The sequence below is a fragment of the Lutra lutra genome, chromosome 6 (assembly GCF_902655055.1).
Source record: "Lutra lutra chromosome 6, mLutLut1.2, whole genome shotgun sequence".
In the NCBI taxonomy this organism is placed as follows: Eukaryota; Metazoa; Chordata; class Mammalia; order Carnivora; family Mustelidae; genus Lutra; species Lutra lutra.
The window spans coordinates 59,023,788-59,051,658 of NC_062283.1; the positions used below are offsets into that span (position 1 = coordinate 59,023,788).

A 27,871-nucleotide genomic window follows, 5' to 3' on the forward strand; every position below is an offset into this window, starting at 1 on the left:
GCATTTTTGCACATCCTATATATAACTTATGTTTATTGTGTATATTACTGGCAGAAAAGAAATGGTGGTGTCAAAGTCTAACTGGAAAACCGTAGTCAGTTAAGTCAACAGAGCACGAGCAGACATCATGAAGCCCTCAGTTGCCCCCCACAGGGCACAGAGAGGCAAGGAGGTTGATGCTGGGATGTCAGAGAAGCCTGACAAAACCTGTGGCTGAGGTAGGAGTTCCCCAGAATTAGGCAGAGGGTGGAGGACCGCAGCCTGGCAAAGAAAGTAGGGAGCAAATGCCTGGCTCCCCTTTCTTTCCATCCTGCAGTCTCCTGCTGGGATCTCTCCCCTTCCCGTTCTTCCCATTGCCCTCCAAGATGACAAGGCACTGCAGGATGTGGGGTTGGCCTCCTGGGCACAGAGCAGGGGAGAGAAGGGTAGAGGAGGGATCTGGAAACTTGCCAGCACTCTTGGCCAACTAGATCATAAGCTCCTACAGGACCCCTGTTTTAGTTATGGCTTATCTCTAGCAGGTGAGTCTGGAGCATTGGTTTTCATCAGTATTTGCTGAATGAATGAATGAATGAATGGGTTTAGAAGAAGCAGCATGCGCAAGGAGGATCTGAGTGACATGGAGTGTGTGAGGCGAATCCACGCACCGTTGCTATTACCATATTTAAATCCATCCTTGCTCATAGTGCTTTCCTGGGAAGGGATATTTTGAAGGGCAAGTAAACCTGGAAGAAAAGAATGAGAGGATACCTGGCATCTGATTGCACGCATATTATACTAAGAAGTTATTTGGAAGTTCACTTTATACATTTCAAAAATCTTGCTCGCCGCGCAGCCAGGTTTGACAAATGAGAGATGGCCCCCTGTGCTGTCCATCCAGCAGCACAACAACCATGATCTGAAGGTGATGCTCTGGGATCCACAGACGCTGGAGTCCTGAGTGGGGTTCAGCCCCGGCCAACCCCACCCCAGGCAGGACACGGGGCCTCAGACATGAGGCAGTTCTGTGTTCTATCCTCTCCAAATCAACTCTAAAACAGAGTTTTGTTCTCCCCCCCTTTTTAAAAATATAAATTCAATTAGCAACTTATAGTACATCCTTAGTTTCAGATGTGGTGTTCAGTAATTTACCAGCCGCATAAATACCCAGTGCTTATTATGTCACTTAATACCATCGCTCAGTTAGACCATCCCTCCAACCCCCTGTTATTTGATTCCTGTGGTTAAGAGTCTCTTATGGTTTCTCTCTCTCTCTCTGATTTCTTCCCATTCAGTTTTTCCTCCCTTCCCCCATGATCCTCTGCGCTGTTTCTTAAAATCCCACGTATGAGTGAAAGCATGTGCTAATTGTCTTTTTCTGCTTGGCTTGTTTGGCTCAGCATAATCGCTTCCAGTTCCATCCATGTTGATGTAAATGGCAAGAGTTCATCGTTTTTCGTGGCTGAGTAATATTCCATTGTGTATATGAACCACATGAGATGGAGCTTCTAGTCTGTAACATGGGACAACAATTGCTCCTCCCTCACAGAGTTTTGGGGCTTGCTCAGGGCTTGGCCCTCACTGCCTGACAGGATATAAACAGTAGTAACCAGAAGGATCATTTCTTGTGCAAGATGCAGTCTTTAATCTCAAAAGTGGAAACTGGAAGGCAGGGCAGAGGCTCGGCTTTCTGTGCTGGAGCCATTCCTGTGTGTTCTTGATTAGAGAGGGGGTCAGGAGGTAAGAGGACGGCTGGCCCTGGAGGACAGCTTCACCCCTGGCCCCAAGCAGGGCTTCCTGCTTCCTTCCTTCAAGTCAAGTGAAGTTGAAGCTGGTTTCCCTTCTGACCCCTGGTCAGAGTAGCACACCGCCCTTTTTTTTCAGGTGGTCTGGGGAGGGGGTTGGTGCTCAGAACTGTGCTGAGAAAGAGGAGTGTGTGGCTCTTCCTTCCTATGGCTGGGGAGCAGCCTCCAGATGGAGCTGAAGTGAGCCGCCGGTGAAGACCGCGGGGAAGGGGAAAGGCGAGGTCAGCTTCCCCTGGAGGAGATGGGAAATGCCTTAGTGAGTCCTGGGATTCACATGGGCTTCCTTCTCCGGCTCTCCCCCACTTTTCTTTGCTAGTGGCTTCCACCACCCCCTTTGGAGCCTGTACCTCTGAAAGCACTGCTCCCAGGTCAAACAGATGAAGCTAGTGAATGAAGAGAGAAGGAGCAACCCTCAGATCCCAAGTTCTCCCAGGGTTCTATGAGAACCTTGCAAGAGACCCCCTGAAACTGCGGGCCCCCGAGGGTGGCATGTGGGGAGAGGATCCCCTAGTTGCAGGCAATAAGGTGGTGTGCAATCTGTAGAGAATTTAAAATCGATAATAAAACCAAATAAAAGCCTTTTAAAATATTATCACGCACGGTAGCAATTCAAAACATTGTCAGTGACAAAATACTCTTCCTAGAAAATCTTTTGTTGGTCTAACTTCTAGACAAGGGCTGCCATCACTGGTGAATTTCAGTAATATAAACTCCTGATGATCAGACTTCCATTCCTTATTTTTAAATAAAGATTGTATCCTACAGAGTTAATCTGCTAAGGGCACTTGGGTGGCTCAGTGGATTAAAACCTCTGCCTTCCACTTGGGTCATGATCCCAGAGTCCTGGGATTGAGTCCCGCATCGGGCTCTCTACTCAGCAGGGAGCCTGCTTTCCCCTCTCCCTCTCTGCCTGCCTCTCTGCCTACTTGTGATCTCTGTCTGTCAAATAAATAAATAAAATCTTTAAAAAAAAAAAAAGAAGTTAATCTGCTAAAACCTCAGTCATATAGTGACTCCTAATACAAAGGGTCTCAGCTGCACGTGCTTATTTCCTTTTAAGTGTCTGAGCTTGTTTGAAATGACTCTAGTCCCTGGGCATGACATGTCCCCACATTTGAACAGAGATTAAAAATAAACAAGGTAGGGGCCCCTGTGTGGCTCATTGAGTTAAGCCTCTGCCTTAGGCTCAGGTCATGATCTCAGGGTCCTGGGATCCAGCCCCACATAGGGCTCTCTGCTCAGCAGGGAGCCCACTTCCCCCTTTCTCTCTGCCTGCCTCTCTGCCTTCTTGTGATCTCTCTCTCTGTCAAATAAATAAATAAAATCCTTAAAGAAAGATAAATTAGAATAAGCTTTTTTTAAAAATAAAAAATAAATAAACAAGGTTAGCACGGTGGTTGTATAGACCAAGAAGCGGAACAGAAGCTGATTCAACTTTGTTATTCTTTGGAACCACCTGAAGTTTTTATTTGCATTTAAAATTTTAAACGGTGAAGGGCTTGCCTGGGTGGCTCAGTCAGTTAAGCATTCAACTCTTCATTTCAGCTCAGGGCATGATCTCAGGGTCCTGGAACTGAGTCCCACATTGGGCTCTGAGCTCAGTGAGCAGTCTACTTGGGATTAGCTCCCTCTCCCTACTTAGGTGTGTGCGCTCGCTCTCTCGCTCTCTCTCTCTCGTAATAAGATCTTTAAAATTTTTTAAAAAATAAAAAAATAAAAAGGATTAAAACCATGAAGTAGAATACAGCCCACAAATCACACTCTTTTCATTTGGCAGGTACAAAACTTACCTCCCTCTTACATGTTTTATTGAATTTTAATGTTTTAGAGTGAAATGTTTTCTTTTTTAGCCATTCTAAATCTGAATAATTTCATCAAGAAAATAAGGATTATTACTGAAAATAATGTTCTCATGTACAAGAGGGAGGAGTTAGTAAGAGACCTGGTAAAGATGTCAACTATGCTAGATGCCTCCATGGTCCAGAATTCCCGGCACTGACTGCCACTTTCTTCATTCTGCTTTTGCAAAGGAGAGAAGTAGGGGGGGGGGGGGGAGAGAGAGAGACAGAGTGAGAGTGTGTGTGTGTGTGTTAGCGGGTTTAGGGATCCAAGTCTCTCTTTTCTTGGTTCCTGGAAATTTTCATTTTAAACATAGGTCTCTGCTCAAATATTGTTCCTCTTAGTGCACATAAATAATCCCTGGGCAGGTACCTGATGTAGAAGGTGACTCTAGAACTTGTGAAGGGACAATATCGGAGCACTTCTAACTGACTAGCAAGTGACCCATGGGCCAGAGGTCATTCATAAGAGTGCCCGTATTTAGCAAGAGCTCAGCAGGTTCAAATAAACAGCCCCAGACAGAAGAGCACCTGAAGTGTGTACACGTACTGTCCCGTAAAGCACAAAGCCAGATCTTGATGGCCCGGATGAAAATGGAAAGTTGAATAGTGTTAGAGGAATTCAGGAAAAGACTAAAAATAATACGTGGTTTTTCCCTCTGTTAATGTTCCAGGTCAAATGAGGCAAATTTAAGGGGTGTGGGCCTGGAATAATCATGTAATTGTTGATATGTAGCTGTGTTCTGTGTGCTATGTATCAGGTCTAAAAATAATGTAGTGGTCCCTAGAGGCAGACTTTAATTCGTAGAAGGCAACATAGCTAGGAGAGGTTTTGAACTTGGAAACTTGGACCCCTCGTTGTCTGGGATGGGCCATTGGAGTTGTGGGGGGATGGGCAACTTCCATGAAAAAGGGTGACTGTGTGCCCGACAGTAGGCCATTTTAAAAGGCAGTAGCACCTTTCCCCTAATTTCTTACCCATATCTTCCTGAAAAACTCAAAAAGTACAGGCTAGACTCCAGGGCACCCTGCCTTTGGGTTCACCCAATTCAACTACCAGGCCGACTAGAAGCTTGGACAGACTCTAAGTTTGCCAAAACAGTGTGGGAAATGGGAACAGATCGGTGAGTAAACAGGGTGCCAAAGCGGTGCCGTATCCACGGCTTAGATTTGAGGAGACAGGAAGTCGATAAATCTACACATAAGCCACTCAAAGTGAACAACTAAGGCTTTTCCCCAACATTAAAACAAACAAGTTTTTTGAACAGGAGCCATTTTCCTGAGTAATACACACTATCTGGGAATTATGGGCCCTTAACATTTTCTTTAAAAGTAATTTACCACAGGGGCGTGTGGGTGGCATAGTTGGTTAGGCATCTGACTCTTGATTTCAGCTCAGGTCATGAGCTCGGGGTCCTGGGATGGAGCCCCAATGTTGGGCTCCCTGCTCAGCACTGAGTCTGTTTGTCTCCCTCCCTCTCTGCTCCTCCCCTCGATTACGCTCTCTCTCTCTTCCAAATAAATAAATTAAATCTAAAAAAAAAAAAAAGTAATTCACTACAGGTCATTTAAAATGTGGTATCCTCGGTCTAACAAGACATTGCTAAGTGTGGGGTATTTGGGTTCCCCAAAGCTCAGTCATGAGTTCTGTTGTTTTCTCAGCATTCCACATCTCTGTGCTTTTCAAAGTTACATTCTTCCTTTCCCCAGGGAGTTGAACTTAAGAAGTTTTGATTAATTTTCGTTTGTGCTTCATTTTCCATTCTCACCACTGCTGCCCCCAATTTTATGCTTCTCCTCAGCAGGGCTGAATTTCAGAGGCTTTGTTGTTCTTCATAGACATAGGCGTCAGCCAGTCTTTCTAATTTCTTTCTCAAGCGAACACTGTCATTGTGCCTGGCATATTATGTATTCTTGAAAGGACATTTAAAAAGAATGCATTATTCTTTTGAAGATTTGGGAGAAGTGTTAGTCCAGGGACATAGTTGTTAGATGTGATTTAGAGCCACGAGTGGTGACTGTGGACGAGGTGAGACGTACACTTGTGTGGGGGTCGAGTGTTACCACAAAGTGGCCTTCTGTGGCTGACCAGAGCTGGTATTGTCCTATTAGTGTTACCTCCATATTGCAGGTCTTGGCAATTTTACTGAGCACCGGTTATGTGCCAGGGATTTCCAGCTCTACTTCAGAAATTACTTCCACTCTTAGGCCAAGATGGTGGAGTTCCTTCCCGTCCATGTAGGGGGACGTCTGTAACCCTATTAACAAGCAGGACATCATGCGGGGGGGGGGGCATTATTGTGCACAGTATTAGCAAAACCATGCTGGGACTTTGCTTTTGGAAGTACTAGATTCCCCTGATAGAAGTACTAGATTCCCCTGATGGTGTGTATCTAGACCATCATGGTGCCATTGACTGTACTTTTGGTTCATCTATATTCCAATATGTTAGAAAGAATTGCTTAACTTTCTCCCATGAAAGAGTATAGGTATTGGAAAAATTGGTCTACTTTATGATTTAGGGCATCATTTCAAACACTAATTAAGTTGTGAACCGAGCATGATAAAGAAAAGTCTACAAGTTTAACTCAGGTATAATATTGTCTCTTTCTCTACTCAGAAATCACCACTAATGGCCTACCTGTATGACGCACTTGTCCCAATTTAGTAGTAGGAGGAGAAGGATCTGCACAGTATCCAGTGGGGGTGGGGTGAGGACACGCCCCAGGACAAGTTGGTGAAAGTCCTGCATGGGAAGATAGAAGGTCTAAATTCCAGTTCTGGCTCTGACATTAATGGGTGTTGTGACCTTGGTCACCTCCCAATGTTCCTCTGCCACTAGAGAGTTGGGATGAATGATCAATGGGCCCCCGCAGTATAACATTCTTTGATTCTTACTTTTCTCCTGGCACGTGTGACTCCTCCACTCATATTTCTCTAGTGGTTTTGGCATCATGGCTCTTCACCAGTCAACTTCAGAGGAAGTGCTGTGGCCCTGAAACAGTAGAGAGCGATGGCAAATGGATGGGAGTTGCCCTTATAGGGACAGGGTTTTGCAAGTCCAAACTCAGGGCTGTCACATGTTTGCAGAGGACACTCTCTGCTACCTGAGGTACCTGATATCTGCTGATGCAGATCAGAGACACAAGAAAGGAGCAGAGGTTAGAACAGGAGTGACTGCCCAGTGTGCATGGACAGAAGATGAGCACTGTAGAAGAAATGCAGCTTCCTTCTAAATAGATTTCTGCCAAGACCAAGATAGGAAGGGATACACATGTCCTCAAATAGCCTACTCTTCACCATGATGCCGACAGAAGTGGTGGGCAGTGGGGGGAGGGCTGAAGGAGGAGGAATCCATGATGAATTTAGTCAATCAATGACTGACCTCCTGTCCATCACAGCTGGATGTGTAGATGACGTATGTCATACTGGGGGCATCAGCAAGCACTTCCTGTTATATGAATAGCGTGTCACCTGTGTGAACTGAAGGTGAACCTGAAGGCTGGGGATGACTCCCAGGCCATTCATGTCAACCCTCCCCAAGGAAAGGTCAGTAAAGTTCAAAAGAGAGCTGTTGATGACACCTCTATGGAGCCAGGTCCTGAATCTGCCTCCATTTCCCCATGTGCTGTCCTTCCTTCTTCTGGGAAAATGTAGGAGAGGTAATGCTGGATGTGGAGTCCAAAACAGGGTTCTATACGGGGTGTGCTTTGGATTTCTGAGAGAAGCCAGAGCCATCTCTGGGAGCCTAAGAAGATAGGTACAATGAGGCTGTCAACTGTATCTAATTGGTTCAAAAGATGGAAGTTTGGAATCTTCCATAGCAAAGTAATATAACTCTCTGGAAAATATATGCACAGAGAAGGTGTAATAACTCTGTTTATCTGTCTGTTGGTGGAATGGGCTCAGGAACAGTAAAGTGCAGATTAAACCTGAGAGGCTCTAGCTGAGTGCAAATATGACCAACTCCAATTAACAGAGACTCTGCCAAGATATACACACAAAAGATAAGAATAAGACCATTTGTATACTATAAAACTGCCCGATTATTTGTTGGTTCCTTCCTCGCATAAAGGACAGGTCAGTGCCAGAGGGGAATTTTCCTGGCCTTGATATAGAAACACCAAAAGAGAGCTGACCCTGGGCCACAAGGGGTCAAGAGGGTTACCAACATCTGGTTGTAGATTAAAAAAAAAAACCAGGGCTTATCCTGCCGAGAGGTGGAGGTGGGAGGGTTTTGCAAGTTGAACCGTTGCACACTTTTGTATATAACTCTGCTGTGTATGTGCTAACGCTGTAACATACACAACTTTGTATGTTATACTTTCAGATACTGTTGTTTAGTGAAAAAACTAGGCGTCTCTGTCCTCCAGGAACTTCCATCCCAGTGAAATAGATGGAAGGTGGAAAAAGACAATAAACAAAACAAATAAGTGCATTATAGGGCATGAGAGGTCATATGCGATATGGGAAAAAAATAGGGAAGGAGGATTGGGAAATGTGAAATAGGGCGGTTAGTAAAGGCCTCAGTAAGAAAGCGTTGTTTGGACAAAGGTGAGAATGAGGTGAGGGAGGGAGATGCAAGGATATCTGGGCAAAGAACATTCCAAGTAGAGAGCACAGCAAGTGCAAAGACTCTGAGTTGGAACTGTGCTCGCAAGGAGGCCAGCATGGCTGGAGAGTTGTGAGTGAGGGGACAGAAGTAGGAGAAGAATCAAGGGAAGAAACGGTGGGAGGAGCAGAGGCACAGGGTTGGGGGCAGATGTTGCAGGCCACTGAAGGGCCTTGGACTTGGACTGTGTGAGGTGAGTATAGGTTAACCTCACACAGTGTACCTTTTATGAAGACCATTCTAACCCTGGTCTTGCACAGAGACCAATTAGTAGCCATAATAATAATGCAGCCAAGGGATAATGATGGCTTGATGAGAATGATGGTAATGGAAGGGGTAAGAAATGCCCAGTCATGCACATATTTGGAAGGTAGAGATGATGGGATTTGATGACAGGGAGAGCTCAAGGATGACCCTCAGAGCTGTGGTCTGGGAAACCACTTAGCCCTTTACTAAGATGGGAGAGATGGTTAGAAGAGCTGGTTTGGGAGGACAGATCAGGACCTTAGTTTTGGTCACATTCAATCTGAGATTTTACTGAATATCCAAGCAGGCAGATATCAAGTAGGCAGCTGGATATGGGTCAGGAATTCAGGAGAGAGGTCCATGATAGAGACGTACATTTGGAAGTTATCAGCACAAAGTTTGAAACCATGCTGGAGCTCACCTGGGAAATTAGTAAGAAGAAGAGTTGCAAAGACTGAGCCATGGGACACACCAATATTAAGAGAGGGAACCAGTAATGGATGAGATGGAGCACTTTCATTTTCTTTTTGCTTTTATTGATCACCTACTATATGTCAGCAGGATACTAGTTGCTAAGCATACAATAAATAAGACCAGTCCCTGCCCTCAAGGTGCTTACAGTCAATGCATTAAAATAATCATTTGGATACAGTGTGGTAACTGCAAAAAAGACATGGACCTGGAATTATGGGTCCAGGGAGAAGGAATGCTTGTCCCAGACTGGGAGGGATAGGAAGGTCCTTGGAAGAAATAACACCTATAACTTAAAAGGAGACTAAAAGTTACCAAGGTGAGCAAGAGGGAAGGGCTGGGCAGTGAAACAGCCTGGAACATGCTGGAAATACACGTTAATTTGGTGCCAACATTTCTGCCTGAAAAAACAGCTCTGTGTGGAATGAGGGGATATGCTCAAGTCCTAAGAGACTGGTCGCGCCTACAAACACATATAACATGACTGGTGCATTAGTTCCTCTGAAGGCACTACCGCAGTCTGGTCAAAGAAGCTTGGGTTTGACGTGCCACTGACTCCAACATCTTAGAATTCAGGAGAAGGGCCTCTGACAGAGCCACTGGAAGCCTCAGGCATGACAGGGCAAAGTCTCCCCATCAGCAGCTAATTCTGGGTTACAGCCGAGACCATATGGTGGTTCCATTTTTTATTTGTCTTTGTTTTCATTGTAAAGTGAGTGGGACCAGCACAGAGTGTTCCTAGCAACAAACGGGACTGTGGGTGAGAGAGGAATTGCTCTTCAGGGAAGCGAAGGGACAGCCACCCTGACAACAACCCGTTCCATGTCCAAGAGCCAGCTGCGCCCACAGCCCACCCACAACCCAAACCAAGCACGAAATCTCAGAGCAGTGAGTCCTGGAGCTCACTCTGACCTGAGGTGTTTCTTCAGGCAAGACCTTAGTATTTACAAAAAGAGGAACAAAAAAGACTTGGATATCAAGCTCCCTGACATTGTTACTCTTTTTTAAGTACCAAGATCTGAGGATTTCTCTTTCTCCTCCAGTGCCTTCTAACTGGCCATGGGGCATTTAGTTCTATCCTACAATTACTTTTCCAAAGAGGTTTTCCCCCAAAATTCTTTTAGTGTCCTTTACTACCACATTAATGTCCAGTGACCTCCTGGTTTTTCTTCATTCCTCCCCCACACAGCCGATGTGATTTATCTACATTTATCCTAATCCACGCAAGTTACCCCCAAAGGAACCAATCTCATGCCAAAGACAAGACATATTTCAAAGGCATCTTCAAAGGGCCAATCTCTGCTGAACTAGAGGCAAACCTGGCAGAAAGCAAAGGCGAAGACACGGTCAAATCCATACAGGCAGCCATATTATTACTGCACAAAATTTCCTTTCCACAGAGGTAACAATAACCAACACTTACACCTGCTCCCTAGGTGCCAGGCACTGTTACAAGCATTTTAATCTTCACAGAGATCCTGAGGTAGGTACTATTCTTACTCTAATTCTACCAATGAGGAAACTGAGGCACAGAAAGATTAAGTAACCTGTTGAATTTCCCCGGAGCTAATGGTGGGCAGATTCGGGGTCCATACTCTCAACCCCAGGCTCCTCAAAGTTTTCAAGACTTGGGTGCTTTTCCACTATTTATATTTAATATTGTAGGTTTTTTAAAAAAGATTTTATTTATTTATTTATTTGACAGACAGAGAGAGATCACAAGTAGGCAGAGAGGCAGGCAGAGAGAGAAGGGGAAGCAGGCTCCCTGCTGAGCAGAGAGCCCGATGCAGAGCTCGATCCCAGGACTCTGAGATCATGACCTGAGCCTAAGGCAGAGGCTTAACCCACTGAGCCACCCAGGAGTCCCTAATATTGTATATTTTTTTAAAAGATCTTATTTATTTACTTGAGAGAGAGAGCATGAGAGGGGAGAGGGTCAGAGGGGGAAGCAGACTCCCTGCTGAGCAGGGAGCCCGTTATGGGACTCGATCCCAGGACTCCAGGATCATGACCTGACCTGAAGGCAGTCGCTTAACCAACTGAGCCACCCAGGCACCCCAATATTGTAGATTTTTAATGTAAAAAAGAATCTGGGGTATCTTTGTCCATTTCCTATAGAAAAATAAGTTAATATCTCCAACATCTAGCATGGGAAATTATTTTTGGAGTATTTCAGAATGCGATTTAAGCCATCTGGCTCTGTGTGTATGTGTTTTAATGCTCTTCCTCATATTTTTTTTTAGGCCAAGAGTAGTATTTTATATAGACTCAAAAGATTTATTCTTCATTGTGATTCACCACATTACTATTTTTAGCTTTTAGCTACAAACAACAGAAACCCCAACTGGAACTGGAACATAATAAGGACTTTTACTGTGCTCTGAAAGGTAAATCCGGAGGTAATGAGCAACCACAGTCAGCCTCACGTCCAAGCACAGGCCACTGCCCGGCAAGGAGAAGGAGATCAGCGTGTTTTAGACCAATCACGATGCCCTCAGACCCTAGGGAGCAGGCTGCCTTCCATGGGTTCCCCAGCCAGACTTTGGGCAGGCAGCAAGGAGGAAGTGGGGAGTCAGCGGGGTGGGCAAATACCACATCTCCCGGTGACGATATGGTAGGATTTCTCTGCCTTCAGTGCCCATGGTTCTTGGTCACGCTGCTGTGAAGAAAGAAGAGGCAGACCAGACGAAGAGTGGTGGGAAGCAAAGCAGAGTTCATTGAGTAAGAGCACAAAGCTCCTGGAGAGGAAGGGGGGCCCCAGAGGGTTGCCCCTGGAGTTTCTAAGTTTACGGGTTTTTATGAGCTCTTTTGCAGAACTGTCTTAAGCAATCAGGGCGTGCTGAGTCGTGCCAGTCAGGGCTTTGGCCACGTATCTGTTTAACTGTTAGGTTCCTGTCAACATGCTGATGATCTTTTTTGCTGACAGCTGGTGGCTTAGGTCTTAACTGCCCCAGGCCCGTGATATTGACCAATGCCTTGTGGTTAATTGTCTTATTTTAGGCCATTTTGCAGAAGTCATTTCTGCAAAGGCTGCAAAGCAAAATGCTAGTGCGCTCCTGTCTGAGCTGCAAACAGGTTGTCAGTGCTGTTTGATCTTAGCTGTCCTGGCTCTGTATTTTCTTGCTGGGGACCCTGGCCCTGACTGCCTAACCGTCCACCCAAGTCCTAACCAGGACATGGAATGAACTAGAGAGTGCAGTTGAGAATCAGCCCCAGAAGTTCGAATGACATTGTGAAGTGTCATCCTCTTTTTTGTCAAAATTCTTAACTTTCATCTCAAGCCTGAGTACCACTGGCAGTTGTCAACATGCCTAAGGGTGAGAGTTTTGACCGAATGGAAAGGTGGGCTAAAAGGAGAGAGAGGTGGTGTGAAACAGGACAAGAGTATGAGCTTGTAGTATTAGAGCCCAGGTCCCCAGAGAGTCCCAAAGAGTTCTCGAGCTCCTCCTCTCTGCCAGGATCTCACTGGAACCTGTAAACTCAGCAGGACTGTTATCCACTCTCACACAAAATAAACCAAGTCTCAGGGAAGCGTTGTAATGTATAAAAGGCTGCATAAATAGAAACCCGTGGGGCTACAGTTTGAATCCCCTAGTCTGACACTGGAGTCCTTGCTCTTACGTTTCTCTAAACACAGTCTGGGGACTGCCCGCATCAGACCCACCTGAACCCCTTACTTGCAAGGCAGATTCGTCAACTTCCCCGTGGGGCCAGGGTCCGGAGTAGGAAACCATTTTTCCTTGGATCCAAGTTTCCTGACATGTAAAATGAGGATGGGTAGGTCACCTCCAGCTAAAAATCTCTGATTACAATTCATCTTTAAACCCATCAATCTGATTGCTGTCTGCCAACTGGTCCTTTTCCATGTTTCTTCTTACCTTGAAATATTAGTGTTGTTATTAAGATGATGTTTTAAGCATCACAGCCTTTGAAGCATAAATATCCATAGAGTTTTCCCAGAAATCTGAGAGAACCAGCTATCCCCATCATGTGGCAGATTTGAAGGGCAGCTCTCTCTAAAGCCCAGGGCTAGGACTAATGACAGTTCTAGGTCTTCTCATACTCTGCTGGGGATTTTTTTTTTTTTTTTAATTTTCTGACTTCTTGACACTGCCAGAGACAAGGACTCATCATTGTTTTCCTCCCACTCTGAAAACACAATCCAATTTAGTGAACATCTTTGGAAGGTCTAAACAAGGCATCCTACACCACCCCCTTAGCCCTAACCCATTTGGGGTTTGCTTTGGTTTCATTTTCCTCATTTTTTCTTTGGTGAAAGGAAAGCAAGGACCAGGGGCATTGGCCAAACAAGTCTGGCCACTCAGTGGAGAGGTTTCCAGATAAGAAGGATCTGAAGGACTTCCCATGGGCGTAAGGGAAATCGCACACGCCATCCGGGGAAGAGGACCAGGAAATCACTTCTTGTTTTTCAAACAGCAGTGAGCCTCTCACGGATGGCGCTGTGAGGCTCGGAGGACCACGGCAGGGGAGGCGCGGGAGAGCGGTGAGGTTGAGCTCGGCACGGAGCTGCCAGTCCTGCCTGAGCCCTCACAATGAATCCTGCTCGGCTTTGCCTTCACCGGCTATAGGTTTTCTTGGAGACCGTGGGCAGATGGCCTCATAGGGGAAACCTGGATGGTTTTAGGCGTCTGATCAGAGCAGAAGCCAGCCTGGGGACTGCGGTGGCAGACAGGTAACATGTCTTCTGCTGTGGTTCACCTCCCTCTGTAGCAAGACCTCAGGGGCACCTCAGTCACTTCCACACCTCTTTTAAGACGTTGCCCAGTTCTGATCCTCTTTGCCTGATTTCCTTCTGTGTGGCTGTGACATGGATGTTGCCTGAGTAAAGCATATTTGGTCAAGAGCGTTTGCAGGCTGTTGGCCAAGTTGATGAGACTGTATTTAGGAAGACTGGGTATCCCGTAACCAAATGGCATCTTTTAAGGGTTTCCTCTATAATAAAAAGCTTTCTTTCTCTTTCCTTTTCTTTCTTACTTTCTTTCCTTCTTTTCTTTTCTTTTCCTCTTTCTTTCCTTTCTTTGTTTTTGTTTTTTTTTTGTTCAATGAATTTTCCCATCCCTGAGCCAGAAAATACTATAGACAAGAGAATTCATGAACACTGCCATGAGTGTGTCCATGGCCAGGCAGCCATGTTATGGTTGTGCTGACAAAGCAAGAGGCTACACTGTGAACTCTGTCAGCTCCCAGGCAGTCACCGGGACAAGGGGTGATCTCCAAAGTGTCCAGCAGTCCCTTCTCACCCATGACGGAGGGGAAGAGTTTACGGTCAGTGCTAGGAAGGAAGATAAGAAAAGTGCTGGCTTTGGGAGATGGGCAGACTTGTCTTGAGCATTCTAGAAGGAGGAGAGTCTCTCTGAAGTGTTGCTTGCTTAAACCATGTTTTCTTATGCTTTGTAGAAAGCCAGCCCATGCCACGTCACTGGCACTGTTTTTCCTTTCATGAAGGGCTCGGGTTTTTGGTCTTTCGTGTTTGGATGATACCAGTAGCACATGAATATATTCCTGCTGTAACAATGTCTCATGCTCTCCAGTACCCACTCTTTTCTTCTCCTCCCCTCAAATACCCCATCAATAGTGTGTTTTGCATCTTCCCAGTTATTTCTGTCTTCTCAGCTCTCAGGACAAGCCAGGGCACAGAGTACAATAAATTCCCACTGTCAGATTCACTTACCTGTCTTTAACAGCACCTTCTCTTACTCAAAGATAAAATGACAAAGGGAGGGTGCGAACAGCACTTTCAGCACTTAGACAAGTCCGAAAGAGTTTTACTCATTTTTATTATTATTACTTTTGTGTTGATTTTGGCCTCATCAAGTAATATTAATAATAGTTCCCCCATGGATTAAACTCTAGATTTTCCAACTGGAGGTTTGGCCCTCTCTTGAAGGCCATCAAAGGCAGCCTTGTTTTGGAAATGAAAGATGAAAAAGAAAGGAAAGGAAGGGAAGGGGAGGGGAGGAGAGGAGAGGAAAGGACAAGAGAGGAAAGTGAATTAGATAGATGGATGAATGGATAGCTAGGTAGCTAACTAGAAGCTACTTAGATTAAGTGGTTCATCCAGAGAAGATAGGATAGGGTGGGAGAGATTTCCTTTTTATATAATGGATGATAACTTTTTTTTTAACAGATAAGTTCACTTTCTACCTCTTCTAGCCTTCTGTAAAAAAGGGGTCTTTCATTTTTTTCCCCCATACAATGTTATGAGACAAGTGACGAATTAAAAATCACTATGAACAAGTTGGTATGGGTCATGGAGAGAGAAGGTTTGGAAAGAAGTTACATATAGGCACTGTCAAATCCAAGAGTAATTACAAAATACTTTCAGTTGTTTTTTGGTAATTTCTTGGCCTTCTCAAGGTTTCTCTAACCCCAAACAAGAAGGCCATTTGGCCCTGCCGAATTTGGACATTCTATAGTGCTTCTTAAGCCTCCTGTTAAATTTGTCTGCCGGAATTTCTCTCCCAGGCCTGGCTGATCCAATTAACCTCTTCACTGTATGCCAGGGCACCAGCTCCAGCAGAGACCAGCCCCTTCTTTCACTCCACCACAGGGGAAGCAGATATCCTATCTCGTTTTATGGAACACAAAAATAAAAGGTTCAGAAACCGAGTGGTTTACCCAGCATCACACGATGGATCTTTTGGGGGCACCAAGATAAGGAAAAAACCCAGGTCTCTGGCTTTCCAACCCCATTTTTAGATAGTAATATAAGGATAGGAAGCATGTTTAATAGAGAATTAACTGATTGGCTGGCTCCTGTCAGCTGTGGAGCAGCATGGACTCCCAGGTTTGCTGGAACTCTGTAGGTAGATCAAACTATTGCCTGGGCCAGATTTTTGTGGATTCCAACACTTGCTGTCCATTAGTATCACCCAAGAAATGAACAAGAAAAGTGTAGGCACATCCCTGGAACAATGAAATCAGAATCTCTGGGCATTGTATATATTTTTTAATCTCTGAAGTAATTCTCTCATATAGCTAGATGTAAGAGATAAAGTGGCTAATTGGAGAAACAGGAGCAACCCTTCTTCGTGTGCCGGAAAAGCTGGGGCCGGGAGTGCCCGCGCTGTGAACACGTGAGCAATGCGTATTAGGATTCTGGCTGCTGCTTCCTATGACAGAAGCAGACCCATCTCACACTCACACAGGAGAATGTAGAGTTTTCCAGCTCCCTGAGAAGGGAGATGCCACACCCTTGACTTCACTGCAAATAGACTGGTCCTTGCAGATTTTTCAAAACCCAGATTAAATGTTCTAGGTAAACAGGATGTGCTCGTCTAGTGCCAAATGATTATGGGGCCATCCATTTTATTCCATGTGACTTTAACATGAGTGTCCCAATCCCCAGAAAGAGAAGAAAGACTGAAATACTAATTATCCTTTGTGTGATCCGCCACTTTCTGGACTGATCTACATATGGATAGACAATAAATCAGGGTTGTTTTTAAATCATAAAACGTGCCCCTAGAATCCTCTCTCCTCCCCACCAACATCTCTCAATATAGTTCAAGCTAGTGAGGGTCCTTGCTGTCATGTTTCTGTCCCGTGTAGAGAGTGCTGGGAAGGGCTCTCTCAGCTTAGGTCCATGTCCCCGTTGCCTGTGAGTTTTGGCACATAGTAGATGGTGCAGGAAGGCCTGTTGACCAAAATATCTTCATGGGCTGTAGATACACTATGAATTCACAAGTTATTTACCTCCTCGGCATTTCAACTCACATTGCATGATTCCGGTTCTGAAGGTTCGATAACTGACATCTTGCCTATTTCCTAAAAATCATCCCCTAAGTGAAGACTTCAGAGGCAGAGTTTGGAGGAAACATTTGTGCTGGGTAGACTTGCTAAGTGATAGGGAATTACCGAGGCAGAGAATCCTTTCCTTTAGTTAACATACACGCATTTTTTTTTTTTTTTTGGTTGTTGTTTGTTTGTTTTTTAAGATTTTATTTATTTAAGAGAGAGAGCATGAACTGGGGGGAAAGGCCGAGGTTCAGACTCGCCTGGTAAGCAGAGAGCCCGATGTAGGGCCCCATCCCAGGACCCTGGGATCATGATCCGAGCCAAAGGCAGACTCTTAACCAACTGAGCCACCCAGGTGCCCCAGTTAGCTCACACTCATAACAGGAGGCAACACACAGGCATTGGGAATTTTAATAATAACTGGTAATATTTGCTGAGCACTTACTATGTGCCATGCTGCTTGGTGCTTTACAAAGACTGTTAACTCAGTTAGTTAGTTGTTCAGTAACCTATACAGCAAGTGCTATTATAGTAGCAATCTTACTGATGAAGGGACACGCGGTTGTAAGTCAGTTGCCCGAGACGCGCAAAAGCAGCGACTAGTGTGGTCGAGACTGCAGCTCAGACAGTCTGACCTGAGTCCTGCCTAATGACGATGTTGTGCTATGACACTCACAAGAGCACTGCAGAAGGACCTGCACGGCAGAGACTCGCAGGGCAGTCTGGAGAAAGACGTATCTCTGGAGGAGACGAGAACAGCAACAGTGTGCTCCAGAGATCAAGCAAGAGTTCAGACTCTGGCAACAGAATTACCTATTTTACCGTGTGACCTGGGGTGTGTTATTTAATTTACTCATGCCTCAGTTCCTTCACCTGTAAAGTGGGGACCACGGTAGTTTCACCAGTATAGGATTTGAGGATTAAACGAGCCACGTGCTCGCAGAGTGCTTCGTCTAATGCCTGGCATGTAGCAAGAGCTTGGTAAATGATAGCAACTGTCGCTGTTACTAAGGAAATAGCATGATATGGAAGGAGTAAAGCTCAGAAAAGAGGAATGGGACAGTTCAGTGGCCAAGGATGGCTTGAGAAGCAATCCATTCGACCAACATTTATGGTTAGTATTTATGACGCCTTTTGCAAAAGAAGGCACAATGAAAGCTTGCGAGTGGTCTGTCTGCTCTGTATCCAAGTGTGGTGGAAGAAAAATGTGGCAGAGCTGGGTTCATATTGAGGTTGTGGCGATCATGCTCACCAGGTAAAGGAGCCCAAATATTCCTCGGTCATTTGAGAAAGTTTGAAGAATTTGAATGCGGTAGACAGCAATCTATGGAAAATAGCGTTCCATGCAAATGCATCTGCTGATGGTGTGTTGGGTTACTGAGCAGGTGGAGGAAGGAGTGAGGAAGCCCATCCAGGAGATGGCTGCAATCAGCCAGGTGTGGGGTGATCATGTCCAAACCAGGGTGGTGGCCAGGGGACAGCAGGCAGCAGCAGAGGCAGGGACAGGACTCAGTGGCTGGTTGAGTTGCTGCTTCCTCTCCTGCTCACTACCTGTGGCGTGGTGCATCCAGGAACACGGAGAGTGAGTCCAGCCATTGGCAAATCTGGGAAGAGATAGGTTAGGAGGTAGCAGTGGGAGAGAAGAATGACATTCAGTCTTGGGTGAGCTGAATTTTGACCCAGGTGTGGATAGTACAGTTGGGGAGCCAACTGTAGCAAAGAGATCAGGGTGGAAATAAAGCTTTGGGAATTCTCACATAACTTGATAACTAAGACTACAGAAGTGGGAAAGCCCCCTAAGAGAGAGGGTGTCAAGGAGGGTGAAACAAGGACCCAGGACAGTTTTTGACGGACTAACGGTGGAGCAGTTGCAGATGGGGAGGAGGAGGGAAGGGAGGACAGAGGAGAGAAGGGAACAAAAGCTGGAGTGATAAGAGACTGGGGTGGGGTTGGGGGAGGTGCTGCAAAGGAAGAGGCGCTAAGTGACTTCAGAAACCAAGAACCCAAGGAGGACAGGGACTCATGAAGAATGGCATTGATGAACATCTCACTTCCAGATTAGAGAAATCTTGGAATGTTCATGATTTCTCAGGGTACTGTATTTTGGGGGGAAAAATAATAGTTTTTTCATCTTGAATCATACGTATACTTTATTCTTGAAGTCTAACAGAATCCCTAGAGGGGGAAATGAAAATTTCAGAGAAATGAAATCACTGGCCAAGGACAGCAACGCCTTGTCTCAGGAGTCAGAGGGAGTAGGGGTTCCTGAAAGCAGGAGACACAGAGAGCTAGGGTGGTCCTGCCAATTCTTAAGATGTTGGAATATTTTAAGTTATGTTGTAAATGGCTGCCTTGAGCCCCTGGAATGCCCAGTGTGGTTCCCGCTCACATCCACCTCAGCCACCCAGCCCTCAGACCCTCCCACGGACCTCCCCACTCTCCAGAATGATGGCCTCCAAGCCTCTGCTCCTGCAGAGTGACCAGAGACTGCTCCAATTGGTCCATTATTATCATGAGTAATACTCCAGTATTCTTTTGCATCAACTTGCTGAAGGGTAGAACCACAGAACCAGAAGGCTTGCACCCATACCCAAGCCCTCTGATGCTCTATCCAGCGCAACAGCCAACCACAGGGCTACCCTCCCTCGCCCCTGGAATGCACCCCTGGCATTGTTTTCCCAGGGCTTAGGGAAACCCCTCCACATGGCAAATGAAAGTAGCAAGATAGATGAGATAAGAGCCGAGTTAGGAACTTCATGTTTTCATCAAGATGGCAATCTCTTGCTTAAAGGTTAAAACCCTCCAGGGATTTACAACAAGGGAAGAAGTATAAAAGGTTATCAATGCGGCACACATGTGCAGTGTGTTTTGGAAAACTTGACCCCATTGTGTACAAACAAATGTTCCTCTGTAATCTGAGAGTCCTGAGCCGCCCCAACACAATGCTGCTGCGGGACCTTAGTTCAAGGCAAGGGAAAATTAAATAGAAAAAAAGGTTTCAAGGCAGTCCTTTAATTGGCATTGTGGTTCGTGTTCGTGTTAAATAAATATTTAGCTTCTCATTCTGCATGTGCGAGGGATGAATCATCTAATTAAATAATGTCAGCAAAGATAAGTCTTATCACCTCTGTAGTTGAAAATACAGATCTGCGAGGGCAGCTCTTAAAGTTATACTCGGGGATTTTTAATCTGTATTTCTGCAGTTCGGGACAGAGGTTACTGATGGTACCCTGTGCCTCATGGGATAAGCCAAGAGCGATAATCCCAGAAAAATTTGTGATTCCTCTGAAATTTGGTATTACCATTTTGCACATACCATCAAAAGGAATCTGCTTTGAATTATCCTCCAGTCGTAGAATGGTGTATGTTTATATGTAATTTCAGTCTCTTGCCTACTATTTGATCAGAAGTACATGTTTAAAAGAATAGCTATGTGACTATGTAGTCTGTACCCCAGAACGTGCAAAGCAGGGAAGAGGAAAACACACCAGGGGCTTCTTTCCAAGGGGACAGTAGCTTGTCTAGTTAGCCAATCACAGGCCATGTGTTAGTAGGAGGCATGACTCCCCTTGGTAGAGTCCTCACGTGCAATGCAATTAGCTCCTTTCTTAAAAAGAAAGTCACAACTATAACATCACTACTGTGTGTGACGGGAGAGCCAAGCTGGTTACGTATGGGAAAAATCTCCACTCTGTCTTCCACCTTGCAACCAAATTTCTTAAGGTCTATACACTCACTGACTCTATGCCCTCATCTCCCACTCACTGTACAACTGCCCCCAATATGATTTCCTCCCCACTCACTCCAAGGAGAGCCCCCTTGCTGAGAAGACATCATGTGTCCAAATCCAATAGGCAATCATATCCCTCTTTGTATGCTCCTTTCAGCACCAATGGACGTAATTGACCACACTCTGCTTCTTAAAACCTGACCCTCCCTGGTTCCAGACCTTCTTCTAGTCCTGGTTCCTTCCTGCCTTCTGGTCTCTCATTCCCAAACATCTTGGCTCAATCATTTTCTTTGACAAGGCCTATGGTTGTTGGAATTCTGTGGGCCTCAGTCCTAGGCTCTCATTTCTACTCTCTCTATGGTCTTCCTAATCAATCTTACTACTCTTGTGGTCGCAATTACCCTGCCTTCCCTGGGTTCTGCTCACCTCAGAAGCCTTCCCATAACCATCCCCTGCTTCCTTTTGGTTTTCCAGACACTCTGGCCCATTCGCAGCTCCTTGAATGTGCCATGCATTTTTCTACCTCAGGGCCTTTGCACAAGATCTTCCTTCTGCCTGGAACCCTCATCCTCCTCTCCCTCTGACCTCTCTTTTGTTTTCAGCTAATTCCAACTCACAAGTCAGATTTCAACCTCATTAAATACTTTCTCCAGGATGCTGACCACAGATCTCCATAACTAGGTCAAGTCCCTGTGTTAACAAGCTTTATTAGACATTTGAGCATGGTGGTTAAAAACGGCTCTGCAGTAACCTTTCTCTGGTTCACGTTCTGGCTCTGCCATTTACTACCTGTGTGATTTGGGGCAAAATACTTAACCATTCTGGGGCACAGTTCATTTCATATCATACTGTTCATTAGCTATCATACTAAGCCCCTTGCACTGGAATTGCTGTGAGAATAAAAAGATTTAATATAGTCAATGCTTAGCTTGGTGCCTGGCACATAATAGGTACTCAACAATGGACTAGTGTTCTGATTACTCTCCTTGGTCACACTTTCACGGTCATATTGAAACAATGAATTGTGTCACTGCTTCTACAATGATGCTCATCTCTTCTATTAGACTCTTAGCTCCACAGAGACAGGGAACAGTCCCTTGTTTTCTGTTGCTTCCTCTGCACCTAGCAGGGTGCCTGCACTTAGCAGGGCTTAATCAATGTTTGTGCAGTGAATGAATGAATACAGAAAAGGATACATGAGTAAGGGAATAAATAGAGTTGCTCCATGATATACTTAGAACAATAAATAGAATACAAGGAGGAAGGTTAGGGCCTAGATTAAGAGCAGGTGTTAGGAGGAAGTAGAGACTATTTATAGCTGAAGAGATCAAGGAACCTCCAGCCAGGAGGATAGAATTCGAATATGCAGCGATTTTCCTGAGCTTTAGAGCAAAGAAAGTTGGAAATTACCAAACCAAGTAAATGGCAGGATTATTTTGGTTTTGCCAAACACTGAAAAGTAGTTTAACAGTAAGACCTGCCCCTCCCCACTGCCAGGATTAATTCTCAAAGATCCATTTTTGCATTTCCACTTATGTAAGGACACTGGAAATCCCTTACACTATTTTCAATTATGAAAAATCAGCCCCCTTCAGTGGTGAAAATCTGATCAATGCTTATTAACTGTGCCTGCTCTGGAATATAAAATCCAGGTCCTGGAAGGCCTTGAGCATCAACGAAAGCAATTGCTTCTGGGGAGCTGAACAGGGAACATGCGAGAAGGGCACTTCTGGAAGATTAATCCTGTATCCATGTAGACGATGGAGGGAAAGAACGGAAGCCATTGCAGTGGTGCAGGTGAGGGGCAGTGAAGACCTGAACTGTATCGTAAGTCAGCGGTGGGTGGGATAAATCCGAGAGAGTTATGTTTAGGCTCAGAAGTCTAAGTGAGGTTACCTTGCTTTTGAAATAAACATGAGAAATTTTACACTCTTTGAACAGTAATGGGACCTCAGAGGCCAACTCCCATACCACGGTACAGTCAACTCTCTGTCCTTGCTGATAATGCAGTTGAGACCCTGAAAGATGAAGGGACCTGCCCCAGATCACACAACTGGTTAGTGGCAGAGGGAGACTAGAACTCGTAGTTCCAGTTGCCTGATCCAGTGTCCATACAGAGAAAGTTTTCCATTTATTCCTCTTGATATCCCACCAGGAAGGCCTTGCAACCCAAAGAATGACCTAGTGAGATGGACTGCTTAGCTTATAATTTTGTCACTACTGTGTGTCAACTGTGTGGCCTTGGTGAGTTACTCTTCCTTCTAACTTTCCATTTCTACCTCTGAAAAGTGGAGAGGATTGAGTGGTATCACAGGATCATTGAGAGGGTTACGTGATGTGATCCTTGGAGGGAGCTCAGCGTCATGGCGAACAGAGGAAGCACCTCATAAATTACAAGGACTGACTTACGTACTTCTCAGCATCATCTTTAATGACAATTACTGTTCATAATTGTATCAGAAATGGCTTGTCTGACTCTAGGACACTATTATTGTCTAGAATTTTAAGAATGCTCAGCTGACCTCCTGAGTCCTGACTTTGAGGCTGACAGCCCTTGCAAGGTCTCAGCTTCCTCGTCTGAAAAACTAAGGGGTGTGGGAGGCTGGGGGCAGTGCTGAAAATAGAGATGAACTCTAATTTGTCTCCCATTTTGGACAGTGTGTGTTTATGCTCTGTCCGGATACACCAATAATTCAGTTTTTCAGTTTTCATAAAAACATACTCAGAATAAGTGCTCAATAAATGTTGAGCAGCAGACCAGAGGTCACGCTCACCCTTTCTAAATAAAAAATAGGGGAGTATCATGTTTATTGAATTCTAGTTAGATTTCCAGAGCTGCCATAACCAAGTCCCACAGACTAGACGGTATAAACAACAGAAATTCATTTCCTCACAGACCTGGAGCTTAAACTCGGAGACGAACAGGTCAGCAGGGGTGATCTCTTCAGAGGCCTCCCTCCTGGGCTGGTAGATCGTCCTCACCCTCTGGGATCTTCCCATGCACCTTCCTCTGTATCTGTGTGCTAGTCTCCTCTTCTTATAAGGTCAATGGTCATATAAGATGAGGGCCCACTGTAATGACCCCATTTTAACTTAATTACCTTTTTTAAGACCCTATCTTCAAATCAGGTCACATTCTGAGGTCCTGGGGGTTAGACTTCAGCATAACCAATTTTGGAGGGACACAGTTCAGCCCACAACAAATTACAATGATGACCAGGCTCTTTTGTCCTTCACGGGCATGATCCTCAATGTCCACAGCGAAGCTGCAGTGCGAATGCTTAGATCCTTGTCATTCCTGCCAGAAGACTGGGGCTTTGTGGGGTCAAGTGTCTCACCCATCATTAAGGCTGGAGCTTGAATCAGAACACAAGCCTGTTTCACTTTGAAGTTGATCCTCTTTCCACTCCAGTCTCCTACAGGAAGGAGGGAATCACCCAAGCCCTGATGCCACCAAATTCTCTTTCCAAATCACAGCAGAAATAACTCTGCCTTCTTTGGGGCCAGTCATTGTTTGGGAGAACAATGCCCTCCTGGGGACCATGGCTGGGCCTACGTCACCGTGGTTGGGCAGGCTGCTCAGGGAACTCCCAGGAGGCGCACAGGGGACTGCTAAACCTCACCCTTTGGGCTTTTTTTGTTCCTCTGCTGATGCTGATGTCCTACGCTTGAGGTTCTCTTTCCTTTCTTCATTACACATGAAAGCATCACCCATCCTTCAGAGTCTGGCCACGGACCCTAGGCACTCCCAAACTCACCCCACTTTCCCCCAGTCCTCAGCTCTAGCCATGCTTATCACTTGCATACTGTGGCTCACTTGGGAGACAACTTGGGGACGGATCTGGCTCTGTTCCTTACTAGCTGCGTGTCCTGGGTGAATTCCACTGGGCCCTCGTTTCTCATCTATGAATTAGGATAAAAATACCTACATCATGGGATCATTGTGAGAGGCAGGCGAAGCAAGTTAACCCATTGACTGCACTGAGCACTGTGCCTAGTATACAGCGCATACTCAGTACATAGTGGTTTTTATGTTGATGTTTTTCAGTCTATGTTTGGCACCTTCCCGATGAGACTGAGAGCTTCTTGGGGTCAAGGACCATGACTCGTTTCAGTTTGTGATGGCAGAGCACAATTGGGGGCTGCAGAAAACACTCTGTATTTGTCAGCGCCTAAGTGTGCAACATATTTGATACTAAATGAGACATAAAATACAATCTCAAGTAACAGCCTCCACTATTGGATTGTATCAGAAAGTATTGAGTAGGGAGCACCTGAGGGGCTCAGTCTCTTAAGCGTTTTGATTTTGGTTCAGGTCATGATCTCAGGGTCCTGAGATTGAGCCCCATGTGGGGCTTTTTGCAGAGTGTGGAGCCTGCTTAATATACTCTTTTGTTCTCCCTCTGCCCCTCCTCACTTGAGCTCTCTCTCTCTCTCTCTCTCTCTCTCTCAAAACAAACAAGCAAACAAACAAAATGTTATTAAGAAGATCACCTCATAGCCCACACTTCCATTAATCCATTCATTCACTCACCATTGACTGATTGCTTCCTAAATAAATCCCCTCAAGCTTCTGTTTCTATATGCTTTCTTTAGTAGAGAGAGCTATAGGCTGGTGATGGAAGGTACTAGAATGCAGGGGAATGTAGACTGCTGCATTAGATTGCTGAGGATACAGATCTGCAAACCTCAGACCTCCCTATGCACCAAAACAGCTTGGCTGGATACAGAATTTTGGCTCCCATCCCCCAGACGTTTTAGTTCAATGGGTCTAGGGTGATTTTAAAACAACAACCAAGCAAATGGAAAAAAGAAAAACAAGAAACTCCCCAGGTGATGGTTCTGGAGTGCAGCCAGGGCTAAGAACCACTGGAGGAGGGGAGGCACAAATACCCCAGGGAACTTTTTCCCTCAGGCAATGCTAAGGGGAGGGACGGCATGCCAGGCTGAAGTGGGGAGCAGAGCCCTGGGCTGGAGGCAGGAGGAGGCACCTGCTCAGAGACTGAGCAAGTGTGGATTCACATTGTCGCCTCTCCTTCCTGCTCCCCAGGAGGAGCCAGGAGACTATCCAGGCCAAAGTTCCCAGGCAAGAGGGGCTAAGGATATCAGAGGGCATGAAAAGGCAGAGCTGTGTAGAGCTTAGGAAATAAGTCATTTCCAGAATGAGTCCCACTATTGCCCTACTTAGATGGAGCTGGAAGTCACAACTTGATGATGACATTGGGGCACCAGACCTCCAGACGCGGCCATTGTGTGAACATGCTTCTAACCTTGCAAAGGCACGTGAGCTCATTTGCTCCTCTTCACCACTCAGCATCTCCCCCGCGCCGCCCCCCCCCCCCCCCCCCCCCGCTTCCTTGCCAATAAAGTTTGGGCAGGTCAGGGCTGATGAAGGGTTTCCAGGAGAGCAGTTGATTTGGAGCACTGAAGGTACCTGAGATCTGGGAGAACAGTTCCCTGGGCTGTTTCAGGTCATTTTCACAATGGCGGTTCCCGATGTGTAATCACTCCGCAAGAGAATGTCTTCAAGGAAGCCGAACCCCCACCCTACAAATGTGGTGCTGCTGGGAATCCTGAGGACTTATTCCTGGCATATGACGTCAGGACACTTGATTTCCCTCTCCCTGTCTTCTAACTTCGCAGACAGGAAAATAGGGCTAGAGAAGATGGGAAGTTGCTCATCACCCCGGGGTTTGTACTGAGCATGAGATCATAGTTCCCAGCTTTTACTAAGACACAGCTGGCTCATTCATGTTGGTGAATTTTAGTAGAGACTATCCAGGATTTACAATTTAAAAAGAGAAGGAAATTGAGAACAACGTCAGATCGTTTTCTTTTTTCTTTGCCTGTTTGTCTCTACGCTTCTCGTTTCTCCGAGGTTGTCTGCCATTTAATCCAGGAATGTAGCATGAATAGGAACTTCGAGAGGATTTACAATTAAAGGGACCCTACTGAAGATATATTGTCTTGAATCTGGAGTTCTACTCCCTGCTTTTAATTGGGTGAATTGGGATCTTTTTTTTCACCATTAGCCAAGTTAAACAGTCCATTGGCTCCTGATGGATGAGAACAGCTGTGAGCTGAGGGTTAATGAAAGATTGTTGATATAGCTAAGGGAAGTTTGTCTTCAGATATCTCCCAAAACCTAGGAACCCCAAAAGCTGAGCTGATCTTCAGCTGGTATCACTGTTCTGATTGGCCAGGCCAGTGGTATGACCAAACAAACTGGTTGTCAAGTATTTATAATATCACCTTTCCATCAACATGGTGACATTCTTCTACAAGTGGAGAACTCACCCCTCACCATTACTGTGGAAGCAATCCCTATTCTCCTTCTCCTGCATCCAGAGAACATTCCCTTCCCCATAGTGGGATCTCTATTGACTTGTGCTACATTTCTATTGACTTGTGAGTTTGTTGTCACTAAATAGGTCAACAGAGAGACGAGTGTTAATTTCATCAAAAACTGTCCCTAGGGAAGCTGCGGGAACATGGGGACAGTGGACAGTATTGGCCAGTGGCCTATACAAAAGGACTAGATGTGGCCATCTGGGGACATTATAATTCCTTGCTAATTCTGACCCCAAGGCCACCACTGGGAAATGGTGGAGAGGATTTAGAGTTAGCTCTAGTTCTCTAACACCTGGGTCCCTCCCTGGCTGTCAGAGGTCAAGGGAGGCTCATTAACCCTTCAGTTACTATATCTCATTCCCTCAGTTAACTGCCTCTAGATGGAAGCAGCTAGTTTAGCGCACTAAGGTGGGGCCTGAAAAGGTTAAATTGCCTCCTAAGTATCCAATTCATCCCAGGAGCAGTTGTTATCACCAGGCTGGGTCCGCTCAATACCCACAAAAGCCTGTTCCCTTCTAACAAAGACCCTACAGCAGATGCATCTGGTTGAGATTCATCTATTCTCGTAACCTAAATTGCAAAGCATTTTCCAAAAGCCATTGAGTTGCAGAATTTTAAAAATGTATTTTGATTGCCAGATCTGCAGACTGGGTCAGTTTTCCAGGGCCTTATGCTTCCCCTCTTTTCCACTGGGGAAGAGGAAAAGGAGGCAGCCAGCAGCTGGTGATTGAAATGCAATTCTCCCTGGCCTGTGGAAGTCTCGGCTCCCATCTGTGCGTTATCCTGGCCACTCGCTGCAATGCCTGGGCCAAGGCCTGCCCTTCCTGATGGCTGCCCTCTGGACTTTACCAATGACCAGCGTGAAACCACTGCAGCTTTGCACCCCTGTGGCCCTTCATGGTCTTCAATCATTTGAGCCTCAGGAAAGTCTGTGAGAAAATAAGAGGAGGTAGAACTGTCCCCATTTCGTAGATGGGGAATATTGAACTCGGTGAAGATAAGTGACTTACCCAAGAATATGGAGTTCATTGTGGTCTTAGATCTTAATCTCTATCTTCTGTCTCTTGATTTCCTGCTCTTT

At 45.6% G+C, this 27,871-nt stretch overlaps 1 protein-coding gene across 6 annotated transcripts in view; it reads left to right on the forward strand.

Moving 5' to 3' along the window:
* The window catches only part of ADGRF5 (adhesion G protein-coupled receptor F5), a 96,540-nt gene that overhangs the window by 15,328 nt on the left and 53,341 nt on the right, over nucleotides 1–27,871 (forward strand). For 2 of the 6 annotated variants that reach the window (XM_047732796.1, XM_047732799.1), the window contains exon 1: nucleotides 13,292–13,644. The exons of 1 other annotated variant lie outside the window; for it this stretch is intronic. The gene's annotated coding sequence lies outside the window, so the exon portion shown is untranslated. Of the gene's footprint in view, nucleotides 1–13,289; nucleotides 13,645–27,871 lie in introns of those variants that run through there. 3 more of the 6 variants (XM_047732801.1, XM_047732802.1, XM_047732800.1) reach the window with 2 other exon arrangements.